Below are 22,004 nucleotides of genomic sequence, written 5' to 3'. Positions count from 1 at the left end.
TAAGTGTGAAGCCCATGTAATTGATTTGTTGCTTATTAATTTTTTCCTTTTTTGTATTCCATCAATAGGTGCTTCCTGTGATGGTTGATGTTGGAACTAATAATGAGAAGCTGCTAAAAGACCCCTTGTGTAAGTCTTTTTCATCCATTTGTGATGATGATATTGTAGTTGTGCCATATAATGAACTAACTTTAAGTTAGTTCAAGAAAAGAGACTTGCTACCCATGTTTCTTAAAAAAATGCATGCCCCCATTTTTTAAGAAAAAAACGATTTTTAATCATGGTTATGTCTATTTACCCTGCTTTGTATTGCATATTAACTGCACTTGCATCTATAAATTCACCTTCATCGCCCCTCCCATCTTTTCTAATCATTATCATGAATGCATGAGTCCCTTCTAATAGATGATCAATTTATACTTTATTTCCAGATTTGGGTCTTCAAGAACATCTTCTTGATAGTGATGAGTATGTTGCTGTCATCGAAGAATTCATGTTGCTGTTTTGTGCATTTTTTTTTAATTACCTAAAATAACTATTTGCGGCGGGTTCTAGTCTCCGCAAATAGTTTTTTGCAGCGACACTTACTCGTTGAAAAAGACACAATCTTCTTTGCAGCGATTTTAACCGCTGCAAAAAATATTATTCACGGCGAGTTTTGAACACGCTGCAAATAATATCAAGATATTTGCAGCGATATTTTATGTATTCGCGACGATAGAAAACGCTGCAAATACTTTTCACAGCGAAACGAGACTGAAATCTCAACGTTATTTGCGGCGAAATTAATAATATTAGCAGCCAAAAAAATCGCTGTAAATAAAAATTTTTGGCAACGAATTTTGTAAATCGCTAGCTAATCTTTTAAAAGGCTCTACAATTGCGACGAAAGTCCGGCGCAACATAAATCGCTGCAAATAAGTATTATATTTTACATTGTAAATATTGGGTCTGAAATTATCCAAGCTAAAAAATTTTAACATGCATGTGCATGAACTATTTCCTGAAAGCATAGAGAAATTAATATTTAATCGAGAACAAAAGCAAATGGAAGCATATCAAGTTGATTATATTTCATCAAAGCATAGAAAATTTCATATTTTACTAAGAAAAAAAACAAACAAAAACATACCGTGTTGATTTCAAAATTTACAAACGATCTGACAGGTTTCACATACTTCAGCTTCTGAACATTTACATAAATTAGATCTATTCAAATCTGTGAGGATGAACACTGCGATTTTTTCATTCACGTACACAGGAAAAAAGAAACAAGAATATTCACATCTATTAAAAAAAAAAAAAATTACTCTTTGTTATTGGTCGTATGGTCCTTCGTTTATATTTTTTCCTAGATAACTTAACAGATCTTCATTGATCTCAACAGATCTATTAAAAAAAGGATATCAAGGGATAACAAAATTATTTAGAAAAGTGAAAATTAATTTATTTCTAACAATTAATTATTGCATATAAAATAAAGAACTGAATAAATAGTATAAAATACTCAATCCAGAAGATTCGACATAAAAAAAATACCTGTGAAAGTTGAGAGCTGAGAGGCAAATTTAGTACTTGATTTGAGAATGTTAAAACAACGTGATGACTGAATTTATACAAAGCGGCAAGCGGTGGAAAACGGAGAAAAAAATAAATCCGAATCTAACAACAGTCGGTGCAAGTGGTGATAAAAAGAAGATAACAACTGGAAAAGTGAAACTGGAAAGCACTGGAAAAAATGAACGAAAACGGACGACAGCTGCTTATCGAAGCGGTGCAAGCAAGAACTGGAAAGCACTGGAAAGCACAAACGTGTAAATTGAATTGAAAAGTAGGGGTATAATCGGGAAAAAAATAGAGTAAGACTACAAACAAAGGATGCAAACGGAAAATGATTAAAAAAGTAAGGACAATTCTGGAGAAAAAGTGAAGGACTGCAATGAAAATAGATTAGAGACTTAAGGGTAAAAATGGAAAAAAATAGTAAAATGAAAAAAATAGTGAACGACACCTGCTGCTTATTGGCGCTTATTACAAGATATATAACTCTCGTACAAATAAAAAACAAACGAAGAATTAAAGTAGGCACAAAGGTCGAGGAGGGGGCCTGTATTGTAATAAGAAGTAAGATTCGTACGAGGAATTAAAATTGCGCCTACTAAAAACAAAAAAACAAAGTCTACTTGTCGTTTTTAAGATACTTTCATCAAGTCTTCACACTTAACACGTGAAACCTGCTGTTTTCGTCTCTCGATCTATGCTAAAAAGATATATATATATATATATATATATATATATCTACGCCCTCAAGAGGCGCTTATACTTAAAAGTGGTTATGTATCTACTGTTTATTACTGTTGATGTCACTGTTCATCAACAGTAATAAACAGTATAGAGGTTTTTTTTTTTTTTTTTTTTTGCAATTATTTATATTACCTTCATTACCATTCATCAACAGTAATAAACAGTGTAAAATTTTTTTTTTTTTGCATGTTTTTTTCTGCAAGTGTTTATATTACCTCTTTCTCTTTAAATAGACTTTTTTTTGTATTCATCTAAAGAGTAAAATAAATTATTACTTCTGTCAAATGCTTTCTTTATAGTCGGATTGTTATGTAATTCTTATTTATAATTCTTGAATTTTTAGTGATTGTATTAGAATTTGTAAAAGCAAGTATATATAATTGAATTGATTGGATCAAATTTGTGTGATAAGTATTTTTTAGATTTTTATTTAAGTTATTTAGACTTTTATAGAGTAATACTAAAAGTGATATATCATTTTTAATCTTCAGATTTAATTTAACGGTAGAAGTTTTAATATTGATTTAAACTAACATAAAATAGATAATTAAAATATAAATATTCTATCATACACTTAAAATTAACTTCAATTTATATATATATCTGTCTATATCTTAAAAGAGGCTATCATATTACTGTTAATCAACAGTAATGAACAGTAAAGAGGCTGTGTGGTTTTTTTTTTTCCGCATATTCCTATACTGTTCATTATTGTTCATAACAGTAATGAACAGTAAAGAGGTTTTTTTCTTTTTTTCACGTTTATTTTGTTTTTTTGTTTCTTTTTAGGTTCGTCTGTGTGAATATCAATGTGCGACGTAATACCACAATCGTGCGTGGGGAATGAGAGAGAGGGAGAAATGAAAGGTGGGGAAAAATATTGGTTTATAGGTTTTAAATTACAACTCTTCATCTTTATTTTTCAGATTTAATCTAACGATAGAAGTTTAAATATTGATTTAAACTAACATAAAATAGATAATTAAAATGCTAATTTTTTATCATTAAATAAATAATAAAATTTTACTGTACATTTTTAAGAAAAAAAATTATCTATTTAATTTGAATTTTTAATATAATTTAAATTTCATAATAAATGATGAACATAAATAAATAATAATTTTATTTTTATACATTAGATTATTTTAATATTTAAAGTTATATTTTATTTTTTTTCTTTAATTTGATAGATGTAGCAAACGTGCTTTGCACGTTTATCACCACTATATATATATATATATATTTAAAAAAAAAACACGCAAATGATAACTTTGAACGGTATGTACAGAGTAGAGAGCCCATTGACAAAATATTCGTTGATCTTTCTATTTTGTTGGTGGACAACTGAGGAAAATGAAATAGAAATGAAATAGCTTAAAGCCCATCTGTTCTTTTATTTTTCCTCTTAATTGAAGACTTATATATAAATATATCTGCCTATTACTTAAAAAGAGCATTTATTACTGTTCATCATGAACAGTAAATCTAAATTAACCATTTTTTTTTTATATATTTTATTACTGTTCATCTACAGTATGATGAACAGTAAAGATTTTTTTTTCGTGTGAATGCCAATGTGCGACGTAATACCATAATCGTGCGTAGGGAATGAGAGAGAGAAAGAAAGAAAAAGTGAAAAAAATATTGATTTTTGAGTTTTAAATGATCAATAAAGAAGCTTTTTCTTTTCTTCACATATTTTTTTCGCATATCCTATTACTGTTTATTATATCATACACTAACAATCAACTTTAATTTATAAAATACTAATTTTTTATCATTAAATAAATGATGAAATTTTACTGTACATTTTTAAGAGAAAAAAACTATCTAATTAATTTGAATTTTTAATATAATTTAAATTTCATAATAAATTATGAACATAAATAAATAATAATTTTATTCTTATACATTAGACTATTTTAATATTTGAAATTACATTTATTTTTTTCTTCAATTTGACAGATGTGGCAAATGTACTTTTTTTTATCAATTAGAAAATCTTACGACATACAGGATTTTACACAAGTACTACTAATTTCAAAATAACCAAGCTATTTATAAAATATTAATATTTCATCATTAAATAAATAATGAAATTTTGTTAAATATTTTTAAAAAAGTATAACTATATAAATAATTAGAGTTTTAACATAATTTAAATATGATAATATTCTTAATTAACTAAAGAGAACTGCTACAACTAATAAAAAAGTAACCTGAAAATATGTCATGAATATGTATTTCATTTTTTTATTTTTATTTTCCTTTTTTCATGTATTTTTTTAATGATCATAAACATTTTTAAAAAAATAAAAAATTTACAACATCATTGGGTCAGGAGGGAATTGACAATCTATCTCTTCCCAAACAAAATTATTGAGTTCGAGGAAGAGATTAATAGATTCTTAAGTTTCAGAAACTTTTATATATTTTTTAAAATATTATTTAAATATAAAATATTTTTTAATTTGTTAATCTAATCATTACAATTTTCTTAAATATAAATTTTTTAAATTTTAAAACAAAAACTACATTAAAAAATTATTTTCCAATAATATTTTAACTTTTATAATATTTTTATTTTAACTTTTTTTCCCTCATTTTCTAAAATCAAATAAAAAATCTTAATCCAAATAATTTTATATATTACTATTCACAAACCATGTCACTACTATTAATACATCGATCCAAATCATATCTAAGGATATGATGTCTACATGTGTTGTTTTTTGAAGGACGAGGCTGCTGCTGGTACATTAAAATTTTTAAGATTTAAATCCAACCCTTCATTTTACCACTTCTCATTTTTTTTTCTTCGGTTGGATTGCTTCGATTTATGCAGTGAAGTACTATCACTATCACAAAAATTCTCCATATCCCTTTTCACTTGTTAGGTGCAGAAATTGAGTTCATAAAAAATTCTCTATATATTACTTATTTTACTTATGATTATGTTTTTTTTTTTTTAACCTAAAACATATTTATATTTTACAAAATAAGTTATTTTTCAATTAGGCAAATGTGCCTCGCACATTGCCCAACCGCTAGTGTATATATATATATATATATATATATATATATATATATATATATAACTCTCGTACAAATAAAGGAATATATATATAAGGGAAAAGCTCACAGCCGGTCGGGTGATAACTCAGTTTTCACACCTAGCTAATAAAATGTTGCCACATAGGACATATAACAAATTTCCATCTACATGCACATGCACCAGATTCTTCTTTATTTTCATCTCTTTCCCTCCTCTCTCTCCCTCCCTCCCCCACCCCGCTGTAACGTCCCCACTCTCTCTCTAAAATACGTTCTCTCCCTCTCTAAAATACACTCTTCTTGCTCTCCTTATTTTGATCCTCCCAATCTTCTTCCTCCTCTTCTTCTTCTTCTTTCTTTTTTTTTTCTTTTTCTTTTTAATTTTTTTTATTATTCTGTAATTCTGTAAGTATATTTTATTAAATGAAGGGAAAAAGTTCTATTTTGTTGTGATTGTCAACAGGTTCAACGTGCCATATCCTACCCTATACGCTCTAGATTCTGATTACAAAGATGCAAAACTTTTCAACTGTGTTTAGGTTTTAGTCCTTCCAGAATTTTTTTAGGAGTAATTTCCGTACCCACTCAACTAATGAATTCATGTGTGCTGTGCATGCAGAGAGGACATCAGAACTCGCTGGAGATGATGCCCATGTTTTTCACGCTGATGATGCTAGGAGGGATGAGGCATCCTCGCACATGCGTGGCGCTTGGTTTACTCTGCCGTGTCTCGCGTTCGGGAAATATGGCTTCTTGGCCTTGTTGGGAGAGAGAAAGAGAGAGGAGGGAAAGATATGAAAATAAAGAAGAATATGGTGCATGTGAATGTAGATGAAAATTTGTTATATGTACTATGTGGCAACATTTTATTGGCCGGGTGTGAAAACTGAGTTATCACCCGACCGGCTGGGAGCTTTTCTCTATATATAAATACGAGTTTTGTTAAGTATAAATAAATTTGTGTATTAATTTGAATATTAATATTGTTATTTCTATATTTTAAATTTAGATTAATATTATTTTTAAAAAAATTTTATTAATCATATTGAATAAATACACGTATAAATGCATAAAATTATTTACAATTAGATTTTTCTTATAAATAATACTTGGCTTGTTTCTTCAAAATTGCCGTTAAGGTATTGTATTTTATTTTATATTTTTTCTTAATAATTAAAATGGTACTAGTATACTTATATTTTTCTAGCTCCTTACAAAAATACATGATGAACAAGTTAGATCGTAATTTGGTTGTTTTACCAAAATCTTGATATTACGAGCAAAACAAACTAATCTCTCAATTAATATTATTTGAGATCAATGCATTGAACCTTGCTAGTATATTGAGATGAGGTCACTACAAGAAAATAGGTAATTTCTAGCAATTTTAAGATCGCCACAAAAAAATACCACAAATAGTCTTTATTTGCTGAGATTTTCATTTTGTTGCTGAATTTCAGTGCAAAGTTAGAAAATACTGATAAAGAATTCACTGTTAACTTTTTTGAGATAACTTTTATACCTATTGCAACGATTTTTATCATTGCAAATCATATTTTTTCTGTTGCGATATTTTCTTTCCATCAAATAAAAAAATCGTCACAATATATACTTTTTATGGCGAAACTATTCGTCGTAAAAGCCATATTGTCGCTGCAAAAGAACTGTCGGCAAATTTGTAGCCAATTAATGTATATTTGCGGCAATACAAAAGCGCTAGAAATATCCTTTCAGAAAAATTCATTAAAAATTGTGCAAGACTATTTCTAACAAATTTTAGTCGCCAAAATTATTTAGTTCCAACTATTTTTGAACTCAACGAAAAGAAGCAAAGTCTCTTTTTACGGCGAAAGAATTGTTGCAAATAATTTATTTTTCATCGCAAAAGATTATTTACAAAGATTTTTCTCTGTTGATTCATTGTCACAAATACGGTTTGAGCAAAGGTCAATTGTATGGAAATATTTTCTCGTTGCAAGTAGTCACATTTTGCAACAAAGTTTCATTGTTGTAAATGAGATATTCTACTCATCAGCCGTTCTTCTCCAACACTACACACCCATGGATGACGTGGCTTTTTTTTTTTGCCTCCTAAAAGTGAAACACATGTTTTACGGCTTTTACCCGATCTCTATTTCAAATCATCCCCATTTCGAATTTTTCCCCTCCCCCGCGTACTCCCTCCGCCCGCCTTCACTCGCGGCGTTCAAGTCACATTTTTCAAACTTAGACTACATTCGGCACCGTTTTGCACCGCCGACGAAGACAACCGACCGAACAAAGTCATACCCAGGTTTTCTCTCTCTCGATGTACATGGCTGGGTTATTTTTACACTTATTTTACAGGTTTTCTCTTCTTTCTTGGATGTGTTTGTGTTTGTTTGTATATGGCTGAGTTCTTATATATCGTGAACATGACAGATTTTATATTGCCCAACTTTGTCTTCTTTGTTTGGGTTTTTCTCAAATACAAAGTAATGTATTTCTTTCGTACCTCTATATAGAAAGATTGGATTTTTTTTTTCTCTGCAATTTGGAAGCTGGAGGTAACTGACGGATTTGGATTAGCAATAAAGATCCTAGGGTTTTTTTTATTATTACTAGAGATGGATGGTGGGTGGGGATTGTTTTCGTTGCTTTCGATGAAGCTATCAGAGTTGGGTGGGGGTTGTTTTTCATAGTTAAGTAAAATATACTACATGCTCAATTGTTTGAATTGGATTGGGGCAGATTCTCTTTGATTCATCATTATGGTATGGCTATCACCTATACTACCATAGTTTTAGTCCTGACATAGTGGTTATACTGTAATCGTATATGGATCTTGATGGTGATCCATTTGAAGCAATTAAAGGCAATTAAACAAAGGTTGGTACAATTTAAACATGGGACCTGTCTTTAAAGTATCATCTAGATCATGTTTGCAGCTATTATTGAAAGTATCAAAACCTGTGTTTTGGGCTAATTGCAGTGTACTCAGCACATTAGAAATTTAATGAACTTTCATTCGAATAAAAAAGTATTAGTATTAATTAACACGATTCGGTGGAATTCAGTCCTTGATAAGAGGTAGAAGCTTGAAACTATCTCAACCAAATCATTTATCTATTTTTCTAATAAATTAAAATGTTATGAAAAAAATTCTGGACAACTTATCTTAGGGGCATTGTTTTCCTCCATATTTATTTAACCGTTTAATTGTCAACCTTTTTAAATATTTGATGATGAATCACAACATGGTGAGATCTTGGAAGCTCAACTTGGTGCTAACGTCGACGATATTGTTGGAACACAGTGTAATTCTGTCACGCTACCAACGCCACTGGGCAATGAGGAAGTGAGGCTGCGGTTGTAACTTAGTTTATTGTTGTGGCTGTGAGGCTTTGTGATGAAAGATGCTATGGGTGCGAGACACTTTAATGTAAAGCGTATAATTTGTTGTAAAGAATGTAACACAGCAAATGATGGCTTGTTGTGATTTGTAATATGTAGTTTAAAGAACTGAGTAGTTCACACAGCAATTTTCATTGACTTCTCTTGTGTTTTATAATATGCTGGGTGCTTGTTGAGTTAATTTAGGATTTAAAATCATATTGATAATGTCACCTTGTTGTGCCACTTCAATCCCATCCTCAATAGATAATTGTACCATGCTTTTAGCAGATAAATCATGTATTCTAGCTAACTAGTTGATTGAATTTGTTTTGGTTTTGTGTGCAATATGATATTCTTGGTGTAGCAGTTGGGTGTGTATATATGTTGGGTTAATTTATTTTGCTTGTTTGCACTTGTAAGTAGACAGGTTCGTGGTGCATCTCCATATTTTATTACGCTCGTATGAATATAGCGGAAAATAAGGACCATAAATGATGATGTTTTGTTGACCACAACATCACAGAGAATACCACAAATAAACTGATGTACATTAAAAGGAGATTGCAGCATCAGCTAGCACTGAGCTGGAAGTAATAGCTCATTTCCATGCTAGAGGTGGTTATTGCAGTGTAATTAGATAGCATTTCTACTGATGATATTATGAATTACTTTCATTTTTTTTTTTTTACGTCTAATTGAGATGGGTGTGTATACATTATGGCATTTCAATCTGACATAACCAATAAGAGCTTAAGAAATTGTAATCATACAAGATGGAACCAGTGACTATGGACACCTTGTCCCAATAAAATCCTATATACAGGTTTTACTAGAAAATGAAGAATATTAATGGACCATAACCACATAATCAAATTAGCAATATCTGTCAGAAACATAGTCGAAACCATCCATTTACAATTAACAATAACACAATACATCTATTGTCCATACCAACACAAAACTAGTATAATAGATAACACCCAATACATACACAATAATATACTTGCATATCTATTCTCTACAATCCGCTTTTGAATTTTATCCTCTTGCTTGTGAAGATCATTCTCTCTCTCAATTAGTTTATCATTTTTTTTTCTGAACTTCATACTTGCACAATAATAAATCACGCTCCCTCTTCCGAACTACATTCTCTCTTGTTAGAATTTTCTCCTCTACCAGTTGAAGTATATCTATCCATAAGAAGAATTGGCATATTGCTTCTCCCTGCATACAATTCAAGAATTTCAAACGTTAAATATGACAAATTAAAAAGCAATACAAAAATATGACCAAAAAAAAAAAAATGCTTAACTATGTTATACTTCTAGCAAGTATAAAATTTCATTCCAGGAGTTTTGTTAGTTTGGGAGGTCTTTAATGGGACTTTCAAACCACACCAACATGTTAGTGATTCCATTTGAAAATCATCAACTACACATGATGATGAATGACTCGATTCCATAGGTGATCTAAAAGAGATAGTGAAAATATTTAATGCCAAAGTTTACAAAATTGTAATAAACACTGTACTCATGCAGAATAATTGCGACATTTCAGGTCTGCATCAACTTGCATTTGGGTCCATATATCAATATGTCCTTGGCATAGAGTCTAGAGGAAATGTTGTTGTGGTGTATGAACTTAATGTAATTGCACTTGATTGAATAATACTATAGACCATGCATAGAAGCATGCATTCATTACTGCATAACGCTTGTTCTGGAGTCTAGTTGTTCTAGAGCTGTAATCCAATATGGTGAATATACCTTAAATGACAAGATGGCTGACATATGAGTAATTCTACTCATATAATCACATCTTCAATGATGAATTATGTCATATTAAATATATATAAGTATGCCTACAAAAAATATACATGAAAGTATATATCATATTTATCAACTATATCAGAACTCAGGTGGAAAAGCACAAGTTTGATAAATATGATTTTGGAACAAGAAAAGAAATTACAGGAAACAAAGCGTGAGGCTCTTGAAACAGTCAAAAGTGAGTTAAATAAGAAGTTCATGGCAAAAACAGGGGATTGAAGTTCAACAACAGGTGGTATGAATGGGGTTCCGCCACCAACTAAAGAATGTATATTCTAAAAGAATTGCAATGGTTTAGAAAAGCAGTCAAGTTCAAGCACAACAATAAGTAGTTAGTTGTTGTAAATGGATGTGAAGCAATAAATGAGAAATGGGAAGCAAAGAATAAGAAAGAAGCATAATTCATAATAACGCACCCCACCTCCCTACCAAAAAACAAAGGAAAAAAAAGTAAAGAAAGAGGAAAAAAAGCTGGCCTGCACACCTACTTCTTAGAAAGTTGAACAAACCGGCAATAATGCCTTTCAAAATTGAAACCGGTAAGCATTGGATGTAAACAACATGAGATATATATATATATATATATATATATTTATATTCTTTCAATTATGCATGAGCTACCCATAAATGCACGGTAAACAAGCATGCCCAACTTAAATATGGTTTTAACACACACCCAGTCCTTTTCATTTGGCCCAGATCTTATTTCTTCTACCCAAGACTTAATCCATGCACGAGGTGGAAGAGAAAACCCAAGACCAACATAGATCTGAAGAGAATGAAAGAGGATGAGTTTTCCTTCCAAAATAATGATCTCTTTTTCCCATTATCTTCGGTTTCTTCTTTTCTCCTAGAGTTTCCAAACCAGAACACAGATCGTGATTGGCACAACCATGGACACACACAATGTCCATTTCGCTCAATAAACCCATCAAACAGTCGATGGGCAGAGCCAAAAACATAGTTACATTCAAGAAACAATTAAGAGAAAACAACTTCCATACAAAAAATTAAACACAATAGAAAACCCAACTCAATGTTTCTCTTCTACTCAAGAAACCCAACTTAAACACCATCACTGTATTGGGGAACCAAAAAGAAGGATTCGGCCGAAAACTTACTGTGATGTAGGGGATGAGCTAAGTTGGACACGCACGCACGTATGTCTTCGAGTCAGATTTGGACGTAGTAGTTTCCTCCAATATGGAATCGAGTCACAGATCAGGTTTAGAGAGAGAGAGGGTACGAAACAGAGAGATGGAGAGAGGGATACAGAAGTTAGAGAGGGAGAGAGGGCTCGAGGCTCAAACGGGAGGGGAAGACATACTCTGTCGAGAGGCCTTTCTGCGTTTTGCGCGTAGGAGAAGTGAGGGTCAGATCTGAGGGCACATCGATGAGTGTAAAACCGTGACGTGGCAATCAGACCGGATTTGCAACATCACAGTGTATGGTGTTGGAGAAAAGAACCGGCTTAGGAGGAGAATTTCTCTATTATTTTTATTTATTATTATATATAAATAGTTTGGACCAAACCGCAACTAACCAACCACCCAACCACCATGTCCTCATGTCGAAACCAGAGCTCCACAGTCACAATGTTTCTTTTAGCCCACAAGGCCAAGACACCTCCATTCCTTCGCACTCTCCACCGTTTCCGCAACTCCCGGAAATACCGCCCTATTGTTTATCCGATTGCTCCCGTACTCACCGTCTCCTCCTCCCTCAGCTCCGTCATCTCCGCCGGAAACGCCATCGCCGCGGCCGGTTCCGGCTCATCCCTTCACGGTGCCGTGACGTCTGCCATTACGCATGTCGCCGTCACCGCTGTCGCCATCGCTTCCGGGGCATGTCTTTCCACCAAGGTCGATTTCTTGTGGCCCAAGGTGGAGGAGCAAGCAGGTGTGTTTTTGTTGTTTTTTTGGGAAGTGCTTTTGTGAAACAGAGTTGCTTTGATCTTTTATTTTTCCTTGCCTTAGTTGGGGAAATTCTATGATGAGAAATTGGTGCTTAATTTGCTTTTGGGAATTAAATTTTGTTTTGTTTTTAATGTTTCGAGAGAATGGTTCACAAATATTTTCGGATGAAACAAATAAGTTTCTGCTTCTATTGCTTGTGAAGATCCTGAAAATAATGTCAAGAATATTTTTTCCCGTTTGGTTGGCATGAAAATCTTTTACACACCACCGCCATCACCCATACCCACCTTCAACCGTCAACTGTCAATTATACCCAAAATTGTCAACGCTATCGCCTGTCCACATTGTCATAAAAGATGTTGATGCCGTTGGATAGTTTTGCAGAAAATGGCTCCCGCCTCTCTTTTTTTGTTCCACAGTAGCAAATTTACAATTGACCCAAAAATAGTTTTCTCAACGGCATTTTTTTTCCACGACAAAACAACGGAAAATGGAGAAAACGTTTTCTGAAAAGCTTTTTACGACAAAACAAGTCAAACAACACGTTCCAGTTTTAATAATAGGGTGATGGAAGTTGTTTTCGTTATCCAAAATATTGTTTAGGTGAATACAAGTTGACTTGGAATGTTGTGATTATTTACTCCTTTTGTAAATGATGATTGATGCGTTTGAAACAAAATTCATTTTACTATTTTGTTTCTTTTTTGCTTTTTGGTTTTTTTGTTTACTATTAATGAATTTGATTAAAAAATATCTTGTATTTTTTCTTACTAAAGCACAAAGGTTTACAACCCAATCGCATAAAGAGTATCCAAAAGAAACACCCAACTAACAAGAAGATGAAAAAGAGCAAGTCTTTAGGGCTCGTTTGGTTAAACAAAACCAAACTATCTTATCTCATCTCATATAATCATTACAACTTTCTCAAACTCCCATACAAAATATAATAAACAATTCAAATTTTTCAAATTTCAAAATAAAAATAATATTATAACAATATTTTATTCAACTTTCAACAAAATATCTCATCTGTTCTCATCTGAATTGCATAACTAAACGAGGCCTTAAAGTCTAGAAAATTAAGAGATACAAATTTGTGGTGAGCAGCCATCCAAACATATAGGGTGCTTAACATAGTATCTTTTAACTCCGCCACCATCCTTTCTCATCCTTCAAAAGCTTGAGCATTGCGTTCTTGGCAAATACACGCATTAAGTGTAGGGGGACCATCTTCCAAATATATGATTATCCATGTCCTCTACAGGAATTCCCATAACCCCCTCAATTCCAAAAGTTCTGAATATCACCACCAATAAATTCCCAGGCAACTCACAGTGTAGCAAGAGGTGATTGATGCTTTCCCCGCTTTACTGTTCTGGTCTTTGATATGATACAAAATAGTTTTAGGAAGTGGAATTGGTCTACAGTAATAAACCAACCGAAATTGGATTTCTTGCCAATTTCATTGACTATAGTAACTATGTTTGCTCTGGTCGACTTGCTGCTGTAGTATGTTGCCTTAATTGAAAACAAAATGTTATTTCAAAGCGTAGTTTTATGTAATCAAATTTTTTGTCAGAGCATAACTTATAATGCTTCACTTTGTCACAGTTTAATGGTTTATATTGTTATTGTGTTATTGTTTGAAAACAAGAATTTGTACCAAACCACATTAACCCTTGTTAGTTGGTCGGTTGATCCTTTGTCCTTGGGCCCCGGGGGTGGGGGGGGGGGGGGGGAGGTTTAACTTTTACAATCATCAGAAGAAAACTAACCAAAGTGTGATAACCTAAAGAGAGAAAAATACTGTTTCCTAATGAGAGAGAGAAAATCAATAAGAATTAGTTTAGAAAATACCAAAATCTCCAAGAAATTAACCAAGTCTTTTGGTATCCTAGTGCAGGAAAAAAAAAAAAAAAAGCAGGGGTGAGAAGCTGGTAGATTTGGGTTTGGGCAGGATGAGGGTATGAAATACTAGGAGCGGCCACCTTTACTTTCTTCAATTCTAGGGTACTCCACTCCTTGAACCGATTCATTGCAACTTGGGATCCGAAGAGGATGATGAGGTGGGGTACAAATCTGGTCACGAGGGCGACCCATCTGGATCTGAACGGTTTAACAACAAATGATCTGCATACTATTCCCTAGATTTGCGCAGGCAACCCCAATCAAACGATAATGACCCCCTCTTAACACTAAACAGATCAAACATCATACTACAAATACAATTTAGCTTTTAAAACTTTTTATGATCTCCATTTCCCTATGGACTACCGAACAATTTGAACTTATTCATTGGAGTAGCTTCAATAGTATCAAGCATTTTGTCATCCTTTTTTTTTTCCCCCTTTTTTCATTTAACTGGAATTAGTTGAAGTTCACAGGTGGTGCTTTTGAAATATTTAACTTATGGATTTTCCACTTGTGAATCCTTTTCTCCTCTAGTTTGTTAAACTAAATATAAGTATCATCGTTGTGGTGCAGGTTCTCTGATACTGGAGGGGGAAGATGTAACTGGATATCCTATATTTAGCGATGCAAAGGTTTACCATCTTTACTCAAATCATAACTTGCTTATAGGCATCTGCTGTGACTAAAACACTCACTCTGTGAAGGCAGGTGCAAAAGGCTATAGCATTTGCAAAAAAAGCTCACTGCGGCCAATTACGGAAAACAGGAGATCCTTATTTAACTCATTGTATTCATACGGGAAGAATCTTAGCAATATTGGTTCCATCAAGTGGGAAACGAGTATGCAGGCCTCTTTCTTTTGTGTTTCCAGTTTTTAAGGCTTCTAGTTTCCTCATACGTAGCTAGCTGAAGGGATGCATGAACTTAAACATAATGGCAAGATTGACGGGAAGAATGATTGTTGAATAGTCTAGAAATACAGTGATGGTAATCTGGAAGACCTGAATACAATAAACTGTGTTGCAAAGGGGTAGACCATAATCATAGCCATTCATTGTTGTTTTTATCTTTTTTAATTTTATGCTCCCTGATTTAAGTTGAAAAAGATTAGTTCCAGTATTGAGTGGTAGACCTTTCAACACCAAGTGGCTTATCAAAACGCGTGTCTCATGTGTTGCTTACACAAAGAAGATATGCCTATAAGAGAACTAGCATTGGTTTCTCTATATGCATTTTCAAAATTACATCTTTTGAAAATTGATTTTGCATATCAAGAAAAACTCTCACATTGTATTATGCATCTTTGAACCAAATAATAATAAATATTATTATTATTTATTTTTTTCTTAAAATTATTATTTTTATATATTTTACAATTAGCATCATGTGCTAAAAAATACCAATTCCATATATCTAAATATTACCAATTTCATATATCAAAATGACCAATTTTATCAATAAATATTAATATGTACTAAAAAACTTTTTGTATCATCAACTTAATACAAATTTCATATATCAAAATCATTTTAATACAAATTCCATAAAGTTGATTTTAATGGATAGGAGAGAGAAAAAACAGTAAAATAATGTTTGGAGAGTAAATAGTATTTCTTCAAATTTGAAGAAATATTATTCATAGCTATGCAACATTTTGAAGATGCATAATCCAATGTAGACCAATTTAGAGAGATATTATGCAAATATGAAGATGCATAAACCATTACCAGTGCTCTAAAGATTATGATCAGAAAAAATGAAGGTATTTATTGCCTACTTTAAATCAACAGTATATAGCCCTTACCATGCCCTATCTCAATTGACCTCTTTTTTCATATCTAATATAATATTTAGGTTTTAATTTCACCCACACTGGGTATAAGAATATATATACATATATACACACACTTATTTATTTAAAATTCACAGCACTTGGTGTGCTTTTTTCCCACTTTTCCCCTTTTTATATTTTGCTTTGGCTACTTATCCCTTTTCATTGGCAGTTATGGATTTTTTTTATGCTAGTGTTGATACTTGTACTTTTTTCCCATTTTTGGGGGTAGTTTTACCGTGAAACCTTTGTGGAATATATGTTCACATTGACTTCTAATTATGCTTATTTTTTGCAAATGATCATGAAATGAATGACTAACTGTATATAAAGAAATATGATTCAACATCAAGTTTTTTTTTTTTTTTTTTTTATATGTAAACGGTAGTAGAAATAAGAATAGGCAAAGTCCAGGTACACAAGGTGGTATACAAGAGATAAAACCTATCTAGTTTCTAAAAAAGAAATAAGAAAATCATGTATATTTAGGCCATTAAAATCTACAGCAATAGCCCAAAGAAATAAGGTGCGGAAAAATAAAATTCTAAGATCCTCTATTGTCCGCTCCTTATCTTCGAATGTCTGCTCGTTACGCTCCCGCCATATGCACCACATAATGCAAATAGGAACTATCTTTAACATAGCTTTGATTTGTGGAGCACCACCCGGCATTACCCGGCTAGCCAATAACTCTACCACTGTAGCAGGCATCATCCAATTTGACCTTATTTGAATGAACACATTGCTCTATAGGGCTCTAGTTGTCTCACAATGTAGCAAAAGATGATCCAGTGTCTTGCTAGCTTTCTTGCACATACAACACCATTCTGGAATAATAACCCGGCGCTTCCGCAGATTATTAGTGGTCAGAATCTTACCTAGAGCCGCTGTCCAAATGAAAAATAGTGCTTTTGGAGGCGCCTTATTCCTCCACAATCCTTTCCAAGGAAAATGAGTGTTTGGAAGCAAAGTAAGGGACTTATAGAAGGAGCGAACCGAAAAAACATCCTTACCTGCCGGATTCCACCCCAGTCTTGAGTTGCTCTACTAAAGGTGACATTCCAGTGGACTTGATCCCCTGAACAAACTATGAGATCCGCCACTGAAGCCTCTTGATCACATGCCACACGAAAAACAAATGGGAAGGCGTCTGCTAGAGCCTCCTCCCCACACCATATGTCCTTCCAAAATTTTATATGAGTGCCCTCCCCCACCATAAATTTAGTATGTCGAGAAAACACCCCCCATCCACGTCGAATGTGCTTCCGAACCCCCACCCTATAGGACCCATTCCCCTCTCTAGTACACCAATCCCCCCCCCCCATGTTTGCAATCAACCACTAATTTCCATAGAGCTTCTGGTTCGTATCTCCAAAGCCATTTTTCAAGCAATGCCCGATTAAAAGTTCTCAAATTCTTTATCCCCAACCCACCTGAATGAATTGGTTTGCACACCTTATCCCAACTGACTAGGTGAAACTTGAATTCATCTCCAATCCTACTCCATAAGAAATCCCAATAAAGTTTTTCAATTCGTGCTGCCACACTAGCTAGAATTGGAAATAAAGAAAGAAAGTAAGTTGGTAAGTTCGAGACAGTACTCTTGATAAGAGTCACCCGGCCTCCTTTCGACAAATACAATCTCTTCCACCTAGCCAATCTTCATTATATTTTCTCAATAACTGTGTTCCAAATAGACAAAGCCCGTGATGCGGCCCCCAATGGTAACCCCAAATATGTCATAGGGAGAGAAGCGACCTTACACCCAGGAGTATTAGCCAATTGCCGAGAAATACTGATGTTCCCAACATGCACTAACTCTGATTTATCGAAGTTAACTCTCAAATTTGATGCTGCTTTAAAACAAAAAAGAAGCGCCTTCCCCTAAGTTGGTCTTTTTCTGTATCACAGAAAATTAAAGTGTCATCTGTGAATAATAAGTGGGAGACCAAGATAACTCCCCTTTGTGGATTACCCATTGAAAATCCAGCCATAAAACCATGACTAACCACAGCGGATAACATCTTACTCAAAGCCTCTATGACGATAACGAAAAGCAGGGGGTATAAGGGATCACCCTGTCTTAAGCCTTGAGTGCTATTGAAAAAACCCTCTGGGTTACCATTGATCAAGACTGAAAATCTTGCCGTTGAAATACACCATTTGATCCACATACACCACCTCTCCCCAAAGCCATATCTCTTCAGTAAGTATAAGAGGAATTCCCAGCTTACATGATCATATGCTTTTTCTATATCTAGTTTACGAATAATACCTGGAGTGCCAGACTTTAATCTACTATTCAGACATTCATTTGCAATTAAGACTGAGTCCAGGATCTGAAGACCCTTTACAATTTTATGGCTTTGAGATTACTTTATCAATTGCCACCCTTAACCTGTTAACTAGCACATTTGAAATGATTTTGTATATCCCATTAATGAGGCTAATGGGCCTAAAGTCCTTCAATTCTAAAGCTTCGAATTTCTTCGGAATCAAAGCAATAAAAGTAGCATTCAGGCTTTTCTTGAATTTCTCAGCCAAGAAAAGCTCCTGAAACACATTCATAATGTCATCTTTCACCACCTCCCAACATGTTTGAAAAAACCCCAATGTAAAGCCATCAAGGCCTGGTGCTTTATCCTACATCATCTTTCGAACCACATCCAATACCTCCTCTTTCTCAAAAGGTCTTTCCAACAAGGAGGCTGTTTGTGGTTCAATGGACTCAAAACCAAGTCCATCTAGATTGGGCCTCCAGCCCTCATTTTCTGTAAATAGATATTCATAGAAATTCACCACATGTTCCCGGATCACAGAGGCTTCTGTGTAATCACTACCATTGATTTTCAGCATCTCAATAGAGTTAGTTCACCGATGAGAGTTAGCGACTTTATGGAAGAATTTTGTGCTTCGATCCCCTTCCTTCAACCAAAGAGCTCTTGACTTCTGTTGCCAAGAGATCTCTTCTAAAGTTAAAACCCTTTCCAACTCTGATGCCAGCGTTGTCTTACGTGAAACTTCCTCTGGGGTAAGAGCCCTATCCTCAATAATCATTTCGAGATTCTGTAATTCCTCCCTTAGAGTTTTCTTTTGCTCCCCTATATTTCCAAAAGAGTGAAAATTCCAAAGCTTTAAATCTTCCTTTAACGCTTTCAGTTTGCCTGCAAGAATATAAAAGGGGGTACCATAAAGCTGATAAGAAGACCACCAATGCCTTACCTTGTCCACGAAGCCATCGCTTTTAAGCCACATGTTTTCGAACTTGAAATAACAACGACCTCCTTGAATGCCACCTCCGTCTAATACTATGGGAAAATGATCAGAGCATAGGCGCAACAGTCTCTTCTGACATACCTCTGGGTAATGGCTTTCCCAGTCCGGCGATATTAAAAATCTATTCAGCCGGGACCAAGATTGACTATTAGACCAAGTGAAGAGACCACCAACTAGAGGGAGTTCAACAAGATTCAGGTAAAAAATGCACTCTGAAAAATCAGTCATGGCTGGATGTATCCGAGTACTTCTAGATCTTTCACTAGGGAACCTTACTACATTAAAATCTCCTCCTATGCAACAAGGAAGATCCCACCCGCTATAGATAACAGCCAACTCATCCCACAAACGACTTCTAATATTGTCAGCATTTGGTCCATAAACACCTGCAAAAGCCCACAAGAAATTATCCTCTACCATCTTGAAAGAGCAAGCCACTGTAAATTCCCCTACAAACTCCTCCATTTTCTCCACGACCCTTTTATCCCACATCACCAAAATACCGCCTGATGCCCCATCCGAAGCTAGATAGGCCCAATCTGCATATGGGCAACCCCACACATTTCTCACAAATTTTTTGTTTACCAATTTCAGTTTGGTTTCTTGTAAGATTCAACATCAAGTCGATGGGCAATACTTCTCTTTGTTATAATGTTGCATGTGTTAGTAGCAATATGGTCACTTATTTTGGTTTATGAAAGACACTTTCATTGTATAAAGCCACATTTCCATCCCATTGATTCCTTCATTAAGATTGTCAAGTTGGTGCAGGCTGTTGATACAGTTGTGGCTGGGATTCTCCATGATGTGATTGATGATACATGCGAAAGTTTGCACAAGATAGAAGAAGACTTTGGTGATGATGTAGCTAAGTTGGTAGCAGGCGTTTCCAGGTTAAGTAATCAGGTATTATAAACTGGTTATGATAATAAGAACCATTATCTTTTGGTTTCAAGTGAAAATATTCAAGCGGGAGATTAGGTCTGACATTTGACTTGATTTGGAATGTTCATCAGTTCTTTCAGTGTGTTAGATTGGGATGCTTGGATGGAATTCATTTATGAATTTTGAATTAATGAGAAACGTGTATAAACATGTGATTTTCCATTTTCTTGCCCTTTTGGATTAGTGGTAACACAGTGCCAGAAATAACAGTCATTTTGGTAAAACATTTTGATATTGAGAAAATTTGAAGATTGTTTCAAATTCTCTCTGCCAATGGTCTTATACTTCAATTTATATTTTCATTTTAACCATGAAAAGAGATTTTCATTTCCTGTATGATATGTGGATTTTCCCCAAGTACAAGATAAATAAATGCCACCTGGATGGTGGCAGAATTGGAGAAAAACATTAATGATTCTGTTTGAAGTAGGAAATTGTTGACATACATTTCCTAATCTTCTTTTCTCATTTTGTTGTCCTGCTACTTTGATTTCATGTTCCATAGTCTTTATTATTCTTTTGGTGGCATTGCAATCATGGTTTGAGTTCTGATGGTTTCATCATGTTGTGCTCATCATTTACTTGCAATCTCTGTTTTTGGCTTCTGCAAGATTAATACTTATGGTTATGTTTTTTGGTCTGCTCTATTGTGGTGTCTTCGCATGTCATTTATTTATTTTTTGCAGCTATTACGGAGACACCGCAGGATACATGTGAACTCGGGTACCCTTGATCCTGAAGAGGTATACAACTTTGTTGCTAGATTGTGACGGAAATCAGAAATTTTTAGGAAATTAATTTGGATTTTTTATCAATACACTTGAATCACAAATGACATTAAATGTAATATATAAGAACAAATTCTGTTGGCGTAAATATATATTGGAGGTTCTATGCCATCCTGATTTAGTACTGATTGTAATTATGAACCAAGGGCAATTGCTTATAGAAGCTTGTGGTGAGACCCACTAGTATACATTGGTTAATCTTAGTTACCATTGATAATGCTTTCATTTGCATTTCAGAACATTTGATAACGCCCTAAGAGGCCATTACTTTGTGTTAAAGGTTACTTGGTCAAAAGGAAACTCCAATGGTAGAAAACGTGGGTGGTCTTAGTTAGATGCAACCGTAGCATTAAAATTTAACATTGTGAATTTTTAATAAGCGAGAAGCATCATATCATAGCTACAGAAATTTCTGAATCTCATATTTTAACTGTTCATTTTTTAGGCCAACAATTTAAGAGTTATGCTCCTGGGCATGGTTGATGATCCCCGTGTAGTTCTCATCAAGCTTGCAGATCGTCTTCACAACATGAGAACCATGTACTGACTCTTGACTGTTCCTAATTCTCATAATATTATCAGTTTGTGTCTGTTAAAAGGGTGAATATGCGCATTAATATTTACTTAGAATTGATTCTTGAAGTGTGAAAATCTCGTTTTTCCTTCTTATTTTTTAAATTTTAGTTCTAGGGTTAATTGCAATCCATTGTAAAATATGTGATCATTTGCAAACTCCCTCTAAATGACAAGCTTTTTCAATCAATACCCAATTCAA

At 33.7% G+C, this 22,004-nt stretch overlaps 2 long non-coding RNA genes and 1 pseudogene across 2 annotated transcripts; 1 reads left to right on the top strand and 2 right to left on the bottom strand.

The window, feature by feature from the left end:
- Positions 1–1,118: 1,118 nt before the first annotated feature.
- Positions 1,119–1,572, bottom strand: LOC118344312. Its single transcript, XR_004798085.1, has 2 exons — positions 1,540–1,572; positions 1,119–1,219 (listed from the first exon to the last, which is right to left on the bottom strand). It is a non-coding gene; the product is annotated as an uncharacterized LOC118344312 (long non-coding RNA).
- Positions 1,573–9,583: 8,011 nt separating this feature from the next.
- LOC108997179 lies at positions 9,584–11,992 on the bottom strand. Its single transcript, XR_001997133.2, has 2 exons — positions 11,684–11,992; positions 9,584–9,957 (listed from the first exon to the last, which is right to left on the bottom strand). It is a non-coding gene; the product is annotated as an uncharacterized LOC108997179 (long non-coding RNA).
- A 96-nt stretch (positions 11,993–12,088) lies between these two features.
- LOC109021368 overlaps positions 12,089–22,004 on the top strand; it is a 33,911-nt pseudogene continuing 23,995 nt past the window's right edge.

Source organism: Juglans regia, chromosome 13 (genome assembly GCF_001411555.2).
Source record: "Juglans regia cultivar Chandler chromosome 13, Walnut 2.0, whole genome shotgun sequence".
Classification (NCBI taxonomy): Eukaryota; Viridiplantae; Streptophyta; class Magnoliopsida; order Fagales; family Juglandaceae; genus Juglans; species Juglans regia.
The sequence above is the reverse complement of the archived record's forward strand: the minus strand, read 5'-3'. Positions and strand labels throughout refer to the sequence as shown.